Source organism: Hippopotamus amphibius, chromosome 9 (assembly GCF_030028045.1).
Source record: "Hippopotamus amphibius kiboko isolate mHipAmp2 chromosome 9, mHipAmp2.hap2, whole genome shotgun sequence".
NCBI lineage: Eukaryota > Metazoa > Chordata > Mammalia > Artiodactyla > Hippopotamidae > Hippopotamus > Hippopotamus amphibius.
The window spans coordinates 77,145,019-77,164,262 of record NC_080194.1 but is presented as its reverse complement, the minus strand read 5'-3'; positions in this window follow the sequence as shown (position 1 = coordinate 77,164,262).

The window sequence follows — 19,244 nt, the reverse complement described above, 5'->3', positions numbered from 1 at the left end:
AATGTGTTTGCTGCCACTTCTCTCACGAACCTCAACACCACTGTTTTACAAATACTTTAGACACCCTGGCCTCCTGATCATTTTTGCATTAATACATGTCTTTTTTTCCCAGATGCATATAGAATTATTCTTCCAAACATTGGCACACTCGGGGCATCTATATTAATGCCTCATCATTCCTTGTCTTCAAAAATATAAAAGAATGATCCGTCAGGTGGCGTCCACGGTGCAGGGTGATCTGAGCTCCAGAATGCTGGGGAGCAGACTGGAATTCGTGAGTAGAAGCAGGGGCTGTGTTCACTAACAGACGCAGCAGTGTCGAAGCACATCACGGAACCGTTGATGAGGAAATCTTTCCGACTACATCACCCACTCACCTAGCTCACCCACAACTTCTTTAGTAGCATTTTTTTCTATGCATTTCCCTTTATCTCCTTTTCTCTCCCCATTAGCTTCCTCCAGTGCAGCCCAGCTTAGCAGTAATAACCTAAGAAGTGAAATATCTAAGAAGAGCAAATTCGGAAAAACAAAAAGTATTCCATTCACAGTGTTGTTCTAATACCACTTTGTTTACACTAGGCATTCAGAGCAACAGTATGACTTTAAGGAAAGAAATGTGACCTGGGTAGGCTAACCTGGGAGGGTGCATTAGGTGTTCAGAGCCCTGAAATCCATACACAGGAGCCCAGATCATTGGCAAGGGTTTAGATGGCATCTGATACTGTTCTATGCAATAAGTTGTAGCAGTAGATCCCAGCCACTGGGTTAATTTTAGTCAGGAAAGTTTGTTGGATGTAGGCACTTTTACTCACCTACAGCCACATCGGAATAACTCAGGTTATCCACATGAACAGAACAATTACCAAAGAACTCCCAGCTTCCATTACTTCAGAAGTTCCTTGAGGACTTCTCTGGTGGCGCAGTGGTTAAGAATCCATCTGCCAATGCAGGGGACACGGGTTCAAGCCCTGGTCTGGGAAGATCCCACATGCCGCGGAGCAACTAAGCCCATGTGCCACAACTACTGAGCCTGCGCTCTAGAGCCCGCAAGCCACAACTATGGAGCCCAAATGCCACAACTATTGAAGCCCACGTGCCTAGAGCCCGCTTTCCACAACAAGAGAAGCCGCCACAATGAGAAGCCTGTGTGCTGCAATGAGAAGCCTGCGCACCGCAACAAAGAGCAGCCCCTGCTTGCCACAACTAGAGAAAGCCCAGGTACAGCAACGAAGAAACAATGCAGCCAGTAAATAAATTAACTAATTAATTTTAAAAAATTCCTTGAGGAGTGATGTCAGCAACACGGTGGATAAGACATCCTTGTCTAATCTCCCCCATTCCGACAACAACTCGTCATCTGTCTGTGGACAAAAGTGCCTTCGTGGATGCTGTGGGATCCAGCCACGTGCCAAGGGGCTGGGAGGAGTCTTGCCCACCCGTGCATTGGGTGATAGGCACACAGATCTCAGTTCTGGCTGTGCGCCCTGCAATGGCCCATGAATTGGGCCCCAGCGCCTCTCAGCTGTGTTCCAGGAATACCTGGAGGACACTGTCTTAGTCAACCGTGAACTTGAGAGGCTTTGCAGAAGTCCAGAACATTTGCAGCGGAGAAGATCCAGCACAGCATTAGAGCTGAAAACACAAGTTTGGGTGTCGTGGAAAGGGTAAGAGGACTGATTGACTTCACCTGCAAACCCATCCCCCACAGCAGCACAGCTCAGTGCAAAGGGAGACCTTTGAGCCCATAGTTTCTTCCACAGGGGGATGTACAAGTGTGGGAGTGAGCACTGGAGCTCCCCAGATGTGAGGAATGTTGCCAGAGGCAAATTTCCCTCTTGCTGCATCGGGGGTGAGAGGTGCATGACTGACCACTGAGCTGCATGACTGGGGGGTCAGGGGAGGCTGGGAGAGTGACAGATAGGACTCTGGGAGAGCATTAAAAAGGACACAGAGCCTATGAACTGGGCACAGGCTCCATCAAGAAGCCTTCCCATGAGATTCTGGTGATACCACCTATGCATCCTCCCAACTGGCCCACAGCCACCCCCAAATTCCACATGTGTAACCCATACACCTCTACATCCTGTGGCCAGCTCTCTGTGCATGCTGTTGACATTGGTAAGAGTGAACTTTGCTAGATGCCTAGTCAACACATGCAGAAAGCCTGCCCAAATCTACCGGCCGGGGTAAACCACAAACTTCAACTTTAGGGATACCTTTGGGAAAGCACAAGGGAGGTGTCAGCACTTGGTCTGGTGCATTGCAGGATCAAGGGAAGGCATACAAGCTGAGGAATTCTGCCCCAGGAGAGAGCAGAAGCATGGAGCAGGCATATCCACAGAAGGTCTGAGAAAGCCTCAGAAGCCCAGGAAATTTGAAATTATTCATTCACTCAGGGAACAAAAGCAAAAAGAATGAAGAAAGCCTGTGGATATATGTAATACTACTGAAAGAAGAAATCTGCAAATTATTGAAGTCCCAGAAAGAGAAGAGAGGGAGAAAGGAGGAAAAAGCTTATTTAAAGGAGTGATGGTGGAGAACTTAAATCTGGAAGAGATTTTGATATCCAAGTCCATGAAGCTCATAGGTCACCAAACTCAATTTAAAGAAATCTTCTCTAAGGCATTATAATAAACCTGTCAAATATAAGACAAAGGGGAACCTTAAAAGCAGCAAGAAAAAAGAAATTTGTAACTTACAAATTAAACTGGCAAATGTCTCAGCAGAAAACTTACAGGCCAGGAGAGAGGAATGATATATTCAAAGGGCTAAAAGAAAACAGAAAAACAACAAAACAAACAAACCAAGAAAACCTAAAAAACTCCCAACCCAAAATATGCTACCCATCAAAGTTGTCCTTCAGAAATGAAATAGAAGTAAAGACTTTCAAAATAAATGAAAGCTGAGGGAGTTTAACACCATTAGACCTGCCTTACAAGAAATGCTGAAAGGGATTCATCAACCTGAAATGAAAGGACACTAATTAGTAACATGAAAACATAAAAATATACAAAACACTGGTAAAGGTAAGTACATAGTCAAACTCAGAATACTCTGATACTGTGATATGATGGTATGTTAACCACTTAATTCTAGTATAAATTTAAAAGACTGAAGTCTTAAAAATAACTATAGTAAAATAATATGTCAAAGAATACATGATATAGAAAGGTAAATTGTGACATTGAAATATAAAATAGGAGGGAGTAAAAGAGTAGGATTTTTTAATGTGATCAAAATTAATTTGTTAGCATAAAAAGACATATATATAAGATGGTTTATGTAAGCTTCATGATAATTACAAAGAAAAATTTACAATAGATATATAAAATAAAGAGAAGGGAATAAAGGAATACCTGTACAGAAACTCACAAATTCACAAAGGAAAGCAGCAAGATAAGAAGAAAGAAATAAGAGAACTCCAAAACAGCTAGAAAACAATTAATAAGGTGGTATTAGTAATTCCTTACCTATCAGTTATTACCCTTAATGTAAATTGATTAAATTCTCAAATCAAAACATATAAAGTGGCTGGATGGATTAAAAAAACAAGACCCAACTACATGCTGCCTACAAGAGACTCACTTCAGCTTTAAGGGCACATGTAGGCTCAAGGTGAAGGGGTGGAGAAAGATATACCATGTAAGTGGAAACCAAAAGAAAGCAGAGTAGCTATACTTAGACGACTAATAAGCTTAACCTTAAAACTTTAGCAAAAGACCATGATAGTTATTATATAATGATAAAGGGGTATACAAGGAATGTACTTCAACATAAAAAAGCCATATACACTAACAATAAAATACCAGAAAAGGGAATAAAGAAAACCACTCCATTTGCAATAGCATAAAAAATAAAATAGTTAGAAATAAATTTAACCTAGGAGGTGAAAGATCTGTACACTGAAAACTATAAGATCCCAATGAAAGAAATTAAAGAATACTCAAATAAACATGAAGATATTCTTCGTGGACTGGAAGAATTAATATTGTTTAAATGTCCATACTACCCAAAGCCACCTATAGTGTCAATGAAATCCCTATAAAAATTTCAGTGGCATTTTTCAGAAAAATACAAAAAGCAATCCTAAAATTTGTATGGAACCACAAAAGACCCCAAACAATCAAAGCAATCTTGAGAAAGAACAGAGCTGGAGGCATTACACTTCCTGATTTCAAACTATGCTACAGAGTTATAAATAACAAAATAGTATGGTATTAGCATAAAAATAGGTACATAGACCATGGATCAGAAACAAGAGCCAATAAATAAACCCTTGTAAAATGGTCAACTAATATTTGACAAATGAGCCAAGAATACTTAATGGAGAAGGGATAATCTCTTCAATAAATGATGCTGGAAAAGCTGGATTATCACATGCAGAAGAATGAAATTATTCCCATATCTTACAACACTTAGAGAATTAACTAGAATTGGATTAAAGACTGGAATGTAATACCTGAAACCATAAAACTCCTAGAATAAAATATGTGGAAAATGCTACTCCACATTGGTTTTGGCAACAGTTTTTTGGATATGACACCAAAAGCACAAGCATCAAAAGCAAAAATAAACAAGTGAGACTACATCCCAAAGCTAAAAATCTGCATAGCAAAAGAAATAACACAATATATAAAATGTATAACCAACAAGGATCTAGTGTATACACAGGGAACTCTACTCAATATTTTGTAATAACCTATAAGGAAAAAGAATATGAAAAAGAATGTATATATATATACATAATCTTAATATACATATGTATAACTGAAACACTGTGCTGTACACCTGAAACTAACGTGATATTTAATCAACTGTACTTCAACAGAAAAAAAGAAATAATCAAAAAGATGAAAATATAGCTTACAGAATATGAGAAAAAATTTGCAAACTATGTTTCTGATCAGGGGTTAAAATGTATTAGGAACATATACAACTCAATTGCAGGGGAAAAAAAATCTGATATTTTAAAATGGGCCAGAGGAACCGAATAGACATTTTTCCAGAGAAGACATAGAAATGGCCAACTTGTACATGTAAATGTGCTCAATATAATTAATCATCCGGGAAATGCAAATCAAAACCACAATGAGATATCACTTCCCACATGTTAAAATGGCTGTTGTCAAAATGATAAGACAGAACAAGCGTGGACAAGGATATGGGAAAAGGGAAACCTTGTGCTCTGTTGGTGGGAATATAAATTGGTGCTGCCACTATGGAAAACAGTATGGGGGTTCCTCAAAAAAATTAAAAACAGAACTACCATATGATCCAGCAGTAACATTTGTTGGCATATATCCAAAGAAATGCAATCAAGATCACAGAGAGATATCTCTCTGCACTCCTACATTCATTGCAGCATCTTTCACAACAGCCAAGACATGGAACCAAGCGAAGTGTTCCTCCGTGGATGAGTGGGTAAAAAAGATGTGATGTTCATATTGTGTATATATCACACGTATGTGATATACAGAGTACATAAATAGTGTTTTTATATAAATATATGTAATATAATAAGCATATATATATATATTTGTATATAATTCACCCATGAGAAAGAAGAAAATCCAGCCATCTGTGACATCATGATTGTACCTGAGGGCATTATGCTAAGTGAAATAATTCAGAGAAAGACAAAGACTGTGCAATATCACTTACATGTGGAATCTAACAAAACAACTGGAAAGTAAAACGGTGGCTTCCAGGGGCCAGGGGGTGGGGTAAATGGGATGTCGGTCAAAGGTACAAACTTTCAGTGATCATATAATGAATAAGTTTCGGGAATTTAATGTGCAGCATGGTAACTATAGTTAACAATATTGTCTTTTATACTTGAAATTTGCTAAGAGAGTAGATCTCAAATGTTTCCGTCGCAAAGAATAGATAGTAATTCTGTGAAGGGAGGTGATAACTAACCCTACTGTGGTCCTCATTTGGTAATATATGTGTATCCCATCATCACATCGTACCCCTTAAATTTACACACTATTATATGTCAATCATATCTCAACAAACCTGGGGTGTGTTCCTTAAGGGAACAAGAAGGTCGTCTCAAACTCCAGCTTTCCCTGTGGCTCGTGGTTCCTGGCATGAGAGGTAGCCAATGTGGGCTCAGTGAAAGTTCTCACTTCAACCCTAATATCAACCCTGATATCATATGAGGACTTACAAATCCCTACCCAAACATTAGGTCTCTGCAGAGAGTTGAGAGGGGAGTTCAGTAGATTTTCATTGCTCTTGCTGATTCTGAGTTTATGTAAGGACTTCTTTCAGTCCCATTGCTTTCCTTATATTTCTGAATCATGTTATCTTCTTTCTAGGGCATGTGATCCTAAAACACGGACCTTTCTAGAAATCAGTGCACTGCCGCCGTGAAGAGAAAAGCAGTTACATTTGGAACTGGACAAGAAACCACACGTATACATTGATGCCTCATTGTTTGTTCAGGACCTGATATATTCCTTACACTAGGCTGCTGGGGATAAAACAAAGTGCAGACAAAACCATTCCTACTCCTGAGATGTTTCCAGCTGGGTGGGTGAGAGTCAATAGTAACATTATCACATGCACATGAACACACACATGCACGCGCACACACACACATTATAAATGTGCTCTGCGCCCGGTGCTATGATCACATGTCACAGGAGGTGCTTCCTGGGCGACCGGAAAGGTTTCTTGATGGAGTGAGATTGGCTTTGAGCTACTAAGAACGAGGAGTCATGTGTGTCGGTGGAAGGATGCAGAGGACACAGTGACTACAGAGGCCCTCGACAGAGGGACACCCAGCAGAACAAAGAAAGCAGTCACCTCCAGCTTTATTCTCACCTACACATCACTTCAACTATTTTTTTTCAGGGACAGGGAACCTTCCTACACATAATTGAATGCAAACCAGTATAGCTGCCATTTTTCTTACACACACATTTGACACTTAAAGGCCAGTGAACTTTTTCAAATACAAAGGTCTGTGCTTTGAAAGACTGGCCTCTTCTCAAACCTGAGTGCAGCACATCTGAATCAAGGGGGGAGTTACCTATGACATTAGACTCTCCAGGGGGAGGTCCATGGAATGTGTCTTCTAGACTAGTTCTCCAGGTGAGCTGGCAAAATGAGTAAATCCAAAACAGATCACGCCGTTTTCCCCATGTCTTTATCTCCATAAATGGCACCTCAAACTTGGCTCAAACCCCAAACCTGGGATTGATCTTTGGTTCTTCTCCCTCATCACCCACACACATCCCATCAGAAGACCCTACCACTTCCAACCAGTGTCTCGCAGGTGCCCAGTTCCTACAGACTCGCCCCCACCTTCCTCAGAGCCCTCCTTTCTCCCACCTACCCCGCACTGGTCCCCTAACTGTTCCACGGTTGCCCGTAACTGGCCTCCTGGTTGCCAGCATCCTCCACGCAGCTGCTGGAGCGATGCGCGCACACACACACACACAACACCCATCATCCCACAACCTACTGCTGCTTTTGGCTCATTTTATTTCCTGGATCCTGACAACCCGCCCTTGGGGCACTTCTCTGACGCTGATTTTCAGATCCCTGTGTTCAGACACAGGATGCACAAGGTCACTAGAGGCGAAGCCAGGATTGTAATCCGGGGGTCTGATGCTGGAAACTGCCAGTTCAGTTTCAGAGCTATACGACTTTTCATAAACACTGCTTGTATTCAATTCTAAGATGTGCATTTTTTCCCACTGAACTCTTTGAAGATGTGTCTTGCCATCAGTGGCACATCCTAGTTTAGTTGGCATCCTTTTCTTCCTTGTGGTATATAAACTAATGGCATGTCTTATGAAGGGTGACTCTCAGAGTTGGTTAAACACAGCGTTTATGAATGAGTGGGTGGAAGCAGGACTACTGGCATCTCTGCCCTATTCCTTGCCTCCAGGGGAACAGCACACACACAATATGCTGAATGCTTTGGAAAAAATCTGTAGAGACCTATACAACTATTTTTATCACCGTCAACTATTTAAGGCCCTAATTAATTATATGTTAGTGTATTTAACACAAAAGAACTTCAGGGGAAGTTACATTAGAGTACCCCTCCTTTGTTTTACATTTCTGGATGACTATTAAAAATTTAAATACTCAAATATTTCTTCCGAACTGCTATTGTGAGATTTTTTTAAGGCATTAAACCCACACCATTTTCTATCATTCTAGCTGGTTTGAACTGAATGGTCTTAATTTCAGTCACGATAATTGTTATCCTCTGTGAGTCACACTTCTAAACATAGCCCAATGTTTTATTGTGTTAGAGGAAAAGAAAATCCCCACCAGGGACATATGATGCTCTCCTTTCTATTTGTTTGCATGTGTCTTGGGGTTTGTTTGGTTTTTTAAAATTTATTTATTTATTGGGTGCGTTGGGTCTTGATTGCTGTGTGTAGGCTTTCTCTAGTTGTGGCCAGCGGAGGCTACCCTTCCTTGCAGTGCGTGGGCTTCTCCTTGATGTGGCTTCTCTTGTTGCAGAGCACAGGCTCTAGGCACGCGGGCTTCAGAAGTTGTAGCACATGGGCTCAATAGTTGTGGTTCGTAGGCTCTAGGGCACAGGCTCAGTTGTGGCACATGGGCTTAGTTTCTCTGCGGCAGGTGGGATCTTCCTGGAGCAGGTATTGAATGCATGTCCCCTGCGTTGGTAGGCAGATTCTTAACCACTGAGCCACCAGGGAAGCCCCTTGTTTGCCTATATTATATTCATTATTTTAAGTGGATGATTTGGAAGGGACACTTGGGGATTTGCAGTATACTAGTCAGTAACTGAGGAATAACTGCCTCGACCATCCTGCACTAGTCATAGTATTAAAAATAAAAATCATCTATTCTTTGAAATTTACAAAGTACTTTCACACCCTCTATCTCATCTCATCTTATTTAAAATTCTCCATAACTGTGGAAGGAAAGGCAGAGCCTTTCACACTCTGCACCTTCCTAATTGTTTATATCTCCCCTAGAACATTCTCTGGGCTCTGAAATGACTACTTTGGACCCAAAGTCATGAATTAGCCAGGGAGACATCAAGAGTCTCTGCAAACTGGTGCTTCTCTGGGTGGTAATGAGCCAGAGATTACAGACAAGAACCGCTAACACAGGTGCCGAGACCCTGGCCTACAAAGACGGGGTTGGAGAAAATCCACAGGACAGGGCTCAGGCGGTGGGGGCCCCTGAGCCGGTGGCATCCAGCTGTGACCAGCTTTGTCCATCTACCCCCTAGGATGCCACACGTGTCCTCTGTGTGCTAGGACACGCATGAGGTTGGAAACACTACAGACTTCATAGTAGATTAAACCTCTGTCTGGGCCCTAGAAACCCAGACCCACCTCCCTGACCAAGCCTTTGCCGTGCCCTTGTCTCTGGCCTACACGAGGAAGGTGCAATGGAGCCGTGGATGGAGGACACAGGCCGTGTGGCTTCGCGCTAGACCCCACATCTTTATGCAACAGAGATGCTAAAACAAACTCACCATCCAAGTCCCATGTTGCCCCTTTCTTGAAGATTCCATGCCAACCCAGGGGCTTTACAAAGCTTTGGGCTTTGGAAAATTCCTAGGAATAACCTGATGATCTCTGGGGAGCTAAAGCTCAGAGTAAGACTCTGCTGCCCAACGCTCACTCGGTCTGCTTCCTGTCTCCCAGAGACCGGAAAGGACTTTCGAGGGGGCGTCTCCCTCTGCTAAGATGAATTTCCTAGGTGAGATTTCCTGGTGGGCGGAGAGTGCCAGGACTAGGACTAGTGTGGCTAGAACACATCCTCTGTGGTGAACCAGGCACTGCTGACCCAGTGCAGGTGCTAAAATCCATCAATATGATGTGGGGACCAGCCCTTTATGCTAAACAGGATTAGCAGCCCAGCAGTTAAAAGAGCTGTAATGCCAGAGGCTCTAAGACCCGCCAGGAGCACACAACCTCTGGGAGTTTTTACCTTCGATTCCATTTAAAACCAAGAGGCTTTCACCCTGCCAGCAGCTCCGGAGTTACTGCTGAGGTTTAGGGAGAAACTGTTATGAAAAGCTGAAGTTGTTGCTAAGCAAAGGGAGTCTCTCCAGGCAACTGACAGCTTCAAAGCAACACCTGCTTAAACTGAAATTGACAGGAGAGCTCCTCTGGCTCCGGGCTGCTTTTGTGAGGGTTAGAGTTCCATCTGCCTAATACCAAAAAGGCAGTAAGCATAGAGAATCGCGGTTCCTCCAGACACACGTTTCCCCAGCAGCGGGGACACGGTGAGAGAGACAGCAAACCTCTGGGCGAGCAGGTGGTGCTTGGGAGTTGGGGTGCGTGAGGCCCCTCAGCACCCCCTCAAGGCCCAGAGGCCGTGTGTCCTGTGTTGGGCAGGGGTGAAGGAGGCAGACCCTGTACCTTAAGCTCCTCCACCAGCCTGCCAGCCTCATCTGGTGGAAGGAGGCTGTAGGAGAAATGGCTTCTTCCTGGTTGGTAACAGGGCAAGGCTCCTGGCATAAAGTGGGTAAGTGGTTTTGCATCTAGGGAGACCAGGTGAGTCGGTCAGCAGGACTTGCTTTCCTCTGGGAGCCTCACCACAGACTCAGGAGATGGCGGGGGGGTCTGCTCATGGTCTCAGCCTCAAGTAATCTCCTCATTACAACACCAATGCACAGCAGAGATTTATTTTAAAAGATAACATGGTTCAAAAGGCTACATGCACCCCAATGTTCATAGCAGTGCTGTTTGCAATAGCCAAGACATGGAAGCAAACTAAATGTCCATCAACAGATGAATAAAGAAGATGTAGTACAAATATACAATGAAATATTACTCAGCCATAAAAAAGAATGAAATAATGCCATTTACAGCAACATGGATGGACCTAGAGATTATCATACTAAGTGAAGTAAGTCAGACAGAGAAGGACAAATATCATATGATATGGCTTATATGTGGAATCTAAAAAAGCTGATAAAATGAACTTATTTACCAAACAGAAACTGGATTCACAGACTTAGAGAATAAACTTATGGTTACCAGGGAGGGAGAGTAGAGGCATGGGATAGAATGGGAGTTTGGGATTGACATGTACCCACTGCTATATTTAAAACAGATAACCAACAAGGATCTGCTGTATAGCCCAGGTAACTCTGTTCACTGTTATGTAACCACCTAAATGGGAAAAGAATTTGAAAGAAAATGCATATATGTCTACGTATAACTGAATCACTTAGCTGTACATCTGAAAGTAATGCAACATTGTAAATCAACTCTAATCCAATATAAAATAAAAATTAAAAAGAAAAGATAGCAGAATGTCAGGACATCCCAAATGGCCTTTGCACAGATGGTAAGGAGGGCGGGTGTTCAAAGGAGACAGGGGTGGGAGTGGGGGGGAGGGTGGCTGGAAGGGCCAGAATGATCCACTGAGTCGGGAAGGAAGACAGGATTTGGACAACAAGAAGATAAGGTCTACCAGCAGGGAAACCACACGAGGGAAACTCCAAGGTGAAAATGAACAGAGAGTTAGATTTTTCTCAAGAAGAGACAGGAGGAGATGGCTGAGACCCAGGCACTGCTCAGTTCTTCCTTCCTCAAATGCACTTCAGCAAAGGTGATAGATAAAGGACACAGAGACAAATGCATTCAGCTTATTGCTGTAAAGCTCTGACTGTAAACACCTGGGCAGGACCCCTACCCTGGAGCTGGGTCAGCTCTCCTGTGGGTCACAGTCCAATTGTCTGTTACTTAAAGACTCGCTACCCTGAGAGCTGGAGACGTCAATTCCTCTTTTCTTCCTTGGGCAGAACTTGTCTCTGTTTTCCCTACTAGCGTGGTGAGTTCTAATGGGATGAAAACATAATGGAAACTAACACAAAGGGGGAAAGCGAATGTGACATTCTAAGACTCAGTGGTTTAACCAGAACCTGGGGCCAGGAAAGCAAATCCTCTCCATTTGCTTTTCAGGGACATGGATGGATGAGGACAGACTCCATCCAACAGGGGCTGGCCTGGGGAGCCCCTGCTCTGCCAGCCTTGGGTGCGTAGCTTGAGTATCTTCCATTTGCCCCTCTGAACCAAGCCCCTTCCTTCTCCCTGCTCTGTACCCAGAAGGCTGGCCTTGACTGCTGGCCTCAGTTACAACCCCTGTTGCCCAGCTATGGGCTGGAGGCAGCTCATGGGGCCACCAAGAGGAGTGCAGAAGGGAGAGGATGGTGAGGTTGGGCTTTTCATTCGTGGGCCCCTCCCTGCTGGCTGAGGTTGGCAGTGACTATGTACCTCCATGAAGGTCTCAGCTCCCTCTCCACAGCTATAGATCTAACCAAATTCTTATAACCACTCCACGCCCTTGACCTTTCAGGCTGAAGGACTGCAGAAGCTTCCCACTGTCCCTGGGCCTGGGGTGGGGGTGGGGGGTGGTTCTCTCCATCCCATGATGCTTTCCCTAAACCCCCAACACATGACTGTGCCTGAGTCCCCCACACATGTCTCTTCAATCTCCCCTTTGGGCATGTTGCCTGCTGTTTGCAAAACTCCTGAATGATGCATTCACAGCCTGATTACGGACAGACCCAAGAGGCTCCACGGGAGGATGGCTGGGGTATCTAAGAACAGCAGGGCCATTCAGGGGCCCTGCAGCAGGGGCCATGCACCAGCCAGCACGGACATGTTTCCACATTTTAGCAGCCATGGTCGTGACACAGGTGGGTGCTGGCCACCATGAGTACCGTCCTGAGCATTAACTGCTTCCGTCTCATTTTTCAAATAAAGAAACCAAGACCCAGGAAGGTCAAGTGAAATGGCCCATTATAATTTTCCTGTCTGGGGCTACAGCTTACGAATCCTTTTAGGATGGTGAATGCCACATTCTATATATAAAACCATGACATATAAAGGAAACATGTAAGAAATTTTCTCAAAAGGGTCAGAACCCTGAGTGCATTTATGTCCTTTACCTGTGATATTTTTTTATCACCAACTCAATGAATTTAGTTTCTCTGCTCCCTGGGAAGAGCCCGTATCATAGCAGAGCCCTTACCTAATTCTTTGTTTTGGTACAATGTCTAACATGTTTTTGGCATTTAATGAATGTCTATAAATAACACCTATCCACAGGGGCTCTGCGCTCAGTATGATCACTTGCTGTTTCATATACAGACCTATAATACAAAATAAGAGATGGACTTTCCTCCAGATGAAATCATGGGTCAGCCCTTGAGAAGGTTCTCAGAGGCCGCCCAAGGCGGACCCGGGCTCCATCCGTGACAATCAGAGCCGTGTCTCTCATGGGCACCTCTGTACAGGTGCCTGGAGGGCCATTCCCAGTCACTAACAGCCCGACAGCATGAGGGCACCTCCTCCTGTCTGGCCTAAACCCTTCCCGCCAGACTCTGCCTACAGCTGCGTGCATGCAGTGAGGAGAGGGAACCAGTCACATCTGGGCAGGAAGAAATAGGTGGAAAATGAAAGTAAAACCCAGTGCAGGAGGATGGCAAAGGGCTGAGAGGCAGAGGTTTCGTTCCTGCCAGGTCAAAAGCAAAAGGATGAGGTCTTTTGGGGGTGGTCATGCATGCCCCTCCAAAGGGACAGATGCTAAGCCTCTGTTGTGTTTCAGGCGATGTATTGGGCACTAAGGATATAGCAATACGGAATCAAAAAAAAAAAAAAAAAAGTTGGTACTGATGACCCAGTGGCAGGGCAGGAATAGAGACGCAGAAGTAGAGAACGGACTTGAGGACGTGGACAGGGTTGGGAGGGCGAAGCTGGGAGGAAGTGAGAGAGTAGCACTGACATATATACACTACCAAATGTAAAATAGATGGCTAGTGGGAAGCTGCTGCATAGCACAGGGAGATCAACTCGATGCTTGGTGATGACCTAGAGGGGTGGGATAGGGAGGATGGGAGGGAGGCTCAAGAGGGAGAGGATATTGGCATATATATATAAATACAGCTGATTCACTTTGTTGTACAGTGGAAACTGGCACAACAGTGTAAAGCAATTATACTCCAATAAAGATCTGGGGGAAAAAAGGATATAGGAATAAATACAGACATAAAAATAGGCTATAGGCGTGAATCCTGACCATGAGGAACTTTCTGCTTAAAGAGGATGAAAACTAGACAATGGTACCATGGTTTGTGGCTTATTCCTTCCCATATTCAGAGAGTGCCTACTTGCTCCAGGAGCCTGAGATATGAACAAGATAGCTTCAGATGTTTCCTTCCCAGCAGCGTGCTAGAGTTAATCAATATCTGGTTCTGATGGTTACTTAAACACCCTAGTACCCATGACATCAGGTTTTGATACGATTAAATGAGTTAATATATACAAAGCACTTTGAAGAGTGCCTGGCCTATAGCATAAGCAATTTATGAGGGTCACAAAGCAGACATACAGTGTGATAGGGGCCTAACCTGCTCTTGGGGATCAGAAAAGTCCTCCTGGAGGAAACAGCGTGTAAGCTTGGGTCGGGATTAGGCTAGGAGAGCCCCCCTCCCCACCCCCCAGGTGAGGAATAGGCACCATGCAGACACCACGGAGCAGAGAGCTTGGGACTGGCCAGCTGGAGCACAGGTGAAGCGGGAAGAGTGAGGGATGCAGCTGTCTCGGTCCTCAGGGAGCAGGGCAAGCACAGCCCTGCAGGCTGGGCAGGGGGTGGGCTGGAGTCCAGCCCAGACAGCCCAGGTCCAAACAGCCTCCTTGGAGCCCTCCATCCCTTCCGACTCTTTTCTTTCCATCACCTGGAGAAGGAGGTCCCAGAGACACAGAGAACTGAGAGACCTCGCAGGGACTGTCACCTCCCAGATGCCAGATGGATTAACACTGTGGGGACTGGCGTGACCTCCCCTCTAAGGGACTCACTGAGCACTTCTTGGGTGTCTAAAGGAGCCCGCTCAATAAGTCTAAGACATTTCTGAATTCACCCAGAGTAGCTGGCACTACCTCAACAAAGAGGAAAAAAAACGAACATATATAATTCATCTCAATGGCAGACCCTGTTCAAAAGCTTTTAGGATGCTCCTGTTCCAGGAAACTAGTTTCAGGAGGCTGCACTAGTTAAGGACCTGCACTTTTAGCCCTGGTGGAGTAATGGGATTTATACTTCCGCTTTATGTAACTAGGACACAAACTGAATATAGGAGCTTAGATTTCATTCACTGGATGATGTAACCAAGGCAGTGCGGAACAGTCGTCCCTTAGAGAAGGAAAACAAATGAATGTAGTCAGTGGTCGCCCCAGATCACTGCTCAGAAAAAGTTTCCCAGCTTCAGTGCAGGGCACAGGGCCCATCCCGGGGCCTGGCAGTCACTGGACGCAGCTGGAATTCACAGACAGAGCATCGAGAGAAGAGAGCTGCACATGGCCCCTCAGGGCCTCTTCCCCTGACACCGACCACCTGAGCATGTATGTGCCCGGCAAACCCAAAGCCCAGGGAAGGCCTGCAGTGCGGATCAGGCAGAGAAAATGACCATGCAGCACAGAGGGACAGGGATCCTCCAGGCCCACTGGACGGAGTGGACAACCCTCCTAACACAGAGCTGCTTTGAACAAATAAGTATCTGCTGCTTAACAGCAAGGTGCGTGTGTCCTGCTTTTGGAATGGCCAATGCGGGTGCTCCTGGTCCACACTGGGAGGGAGGCAGCATCCCCAGCAGTCCCGAACCGAGGAGGAGGCAGCCTTGGCTGTTTCCACTGCTGGTGTCCGGGGCTGCCTTGGATGTGGGCGTCCCTCAGTGGTTCAGAGAGGATGGACACGGGGGAACATGCCTTCTCACCACTTCCTCTTGGAAGTCACACATCACATCTACTCTCATCGCTGGGAGGAAACCGTCACGTTGGCCATTCAACAACAGGGCTTGAAGGGGGGTCTCTGGGTGGGCAGCCCCCTCTCATCATCAGCGAGTCTTGTGTGCTGCAGACAGAGAGGGAATTCTGGAGGGACGGGAGCTGTTTCAGTGACTGAGTCTAAAAAAGAAGGCTGAGGGCTAACCGGTGGGCATTAATATGATTACCATCTAAAGTTCAAATTGCGACTCTGTAAAATTACCCCCAAACCAAACGCATATCATTAACTTTGCTGACCGCTCACCATCCCATTGCAAACTACCATCTTTGTCATCAGATGTAGTTCAGGCTCCCCCAGGCTCGGAGGAGCTGGTAAGGAGGGTTGGCTATTCAGGTCCAGGTTTGCTCTTGAGATCACCACCATCACTCCATCGGTGACCAGCGCTGGAGGAAGGAAGTGGCAAATTCACATATCAACAAAGTCATCAAAACTAGAGATGTGGCCTTCTCCCCTTTCGCCCATCTTCAGGGACGACGTGTCCCTGCCATCAGCACTGACGTGTCACAGTTCAGGGAGAATGTGTGTCCAACCTCTTCTCTGACTCTTCCCCTCACCGCCCTGCATGCTTCTGTCTGGCTGCAGCCTTGTGACGGTGTCGGGGGCAGGAATGCCAGGGGGCTTCATGATAAAACACGAGTCACGTCAAGACGACGTCCCTGCTGGGGTCACCACTCCAAAACTTTTCTAGGGTTGTGGACCAAAACCCTAGAAATGTTAAAAAAGAAATCTTTTCAGCCTCATGAACATTTTCCCTAATAGTCATTAAGGAGGTCAAAAGTCTGGTTTCAGCCACAAAAAGACAAAAGACTAAAATAAAAGTCTTTTTTGTCTAGAGAGAGTACGAACTGTGGTCCTCGCTGAGCCCAAGCGGCTGTGCAGAGGGAGGGCCGGCTGCCTGGAATTTATTAGCATGAGAGAGAAAAACAGGCCTTGAATATTATGTCACAAGCTAAATGGGAAAAGAATTTCAAAAAGAATAAACACATGTATAGGGGTAACTGAATCCCTTTGCTGTACACCTTAAACTAACACAATATTGTTAATCAACTATACATCAATATAAAATTAAACGTTTAAAATAAAAAACAAAAAGAGGTCCAGAGAAGACCGTTCCTGTCCTCAGGCCAGGGCAGCAGGTGAGACACAGGACACCGGGCCCTGACAGCAATGCTCCTGTTCTAGCCCAGGGATCCAGTCTGGGCCGCGCCGAGAGAGGGAGCGGTCTCCCCACTGCTGTGTGTCAAACATCACATTCTCTGTGAATAGAATGATGCTGTGGGTTCTCAGGGATGTTGTCACTGCCAGGAGAGGCAACATTTGAAACAGCACTCGGCGTTCTCACAACAGGTGTCCGGGAGGTGGTATGGTGCCTGGCGTGCAGCCTCGGTGAGATATGTGAGTAGAGAGAGAAAAGCAAGCATCCCAGGAGAGCTGGGGGGTGAAGGGTGTCAGGGAGGTGGGAGTGAGGTCCTGTAGTCACTTGGGTGGAGGACAGGCCAGCAGTGTTCATGCCACAGAGTTCACAGCACACGTGAGGGTGAAGCCTGGGTCATCCGGGTTGTGTTTTTGGTGATCTCAGCAAGACTGGGAGGATCCTGGTACAGCGTCCATGCGCACTCCCATGGATTGCTCTTTTTCGAGTAGAGCCAGATGTACACCTTCATCACAGCTGCAAACTGCCCAGAGGCTGGCAAAGCAGGGGTGCATGTTGGCAGCCGGACCCTGACGTCCCACACCACAGGAGGAGACGTGGTTGGATCCACTTTGATGTTGGAATCCGTGCCCCAAGGGGTGTCCTATTAGGAACGTAATACTTCAAATGGGGAGCAGGACCTATGCAATTTTTTATGAACTCCCTAAAGTAGTAAAATATTTTAAAATGTCTCAAAAGCAGCAGGGGAGGGGGTCCTAGAAGGTATGTGTAAGGCAGTATCTATGTGCACCTCATTTCTCAAAGTACAGAGGACCTCGCTCCACCCAGAAAGGAGGGTTAACACAGACACACTAAGAAAATATCAGGCTGTGTCTACACTGCAGACACCGTTGTAGGTGATGCGGCAGGTAGTGGAGCCCAGAGCCAGGCCCCAAGAGTGTCCCCGACTACAGGAGACTGTATGATGTGCAGCGACAGTGCCTAGAAAGGGATGCAGGAGCTGTAGCCCTACAAGCCATTGAGATATTATAAGATCAGTAGGTCCCTCGGGCAAAGCAGGATCATGATTTTAAATGCCTACAAGCCCAGCACCAAAGGTCATCTGTGACCTCAACACTGCAGTTGCCTGGGGACCTGTCACCAAGGGCTTAGTTGCCCTTAAACATCAGCTGGTCACTTGGAGGCTGTAGGAACCTGCACATCAATCTTCTTGACCCTGAAACATGGGCCAGAGAAGACCACACATGAGGGTTGAAATCAGAGAGGCCGCTGCAGGGGGCTATGCTGAAGGGCACATAGTATAGAGGCAGGACCAGGGGCTCAAGGGCACCTGCAGCCCTTAGACACCCCTTAACTTCTGATGACACTGGAGCTGGTGCTCAGGGTGGAGGAGGAGGAGGCAGAGCCAGTGACCCAGGGTCTCAGGCAGCAGGAATGGTCAGGAGAGGCAGCCTGGGAGGCCAGGCTCTGGCCAAGGAGGTAGGGATGGATGTGGGTGTCAGAGCATCACCCAGAAGGCATTGGCAGGGAGCACAACCAATCTTGTCCCCAGCCTGTCCTCCAGGTATAAATAGGCTTGCTCTTCTGCTATCCTGGAGAATATGACGTAAGCACAGCAGCGGAGGAAACCACCCTCTAGTCTCTGTGGAGGCAGCTCTGATTAACAGCCAGACATTCAGCCCTTTGGGGTGTGTTCTGCAGCTGCTGCTATAGCAACCGAGTCCAAAGAAGGTGCTTCTCAGCCCCCAAAGGGGAACACGTCCAGAAAGCCTTGAGCCTCTATGAGTAAATGAGCTTCTCTGTTCAGTAAAGCAGGTGTGTTCGTTTCCTGTTGCTGCTGTAACAAATGAACACATACCTTGTGACTTAAAACAGTGCAAATTTATCATAGAGTGCAGGAGGTCAGAAGTCCAAAATGAGTCTCACTGAGCTAAAGCCCAGGTGTCCACAAGGCTGGCTCCTTCTGGAGGCCCAGAGGATGCATCCATTTCCATGCCCTTTCCAGCTTCTTGAGGACACCTGATGTCTTGGCCTGTGGCCCATCCTCCATCCTCCAGTTCTGACTCACAGACCCCTGCCTCTTGCCACACACTTTCTCTGACCCTGACCTTCCGGCCTGCCTCTTTATAAGGCCTCTGTGATTACACTGCACCCCCAGTCAGGTGAGCTCTCCAATTGTTCTTTAATTTAGTCCTTTAATTAACCGAGTTCTTTAATTTAGTCACACCAGTAGAGTCCTTTTTGTCACTAAGATATGGTATTTACGAGTTCTGAAGATTAGGAC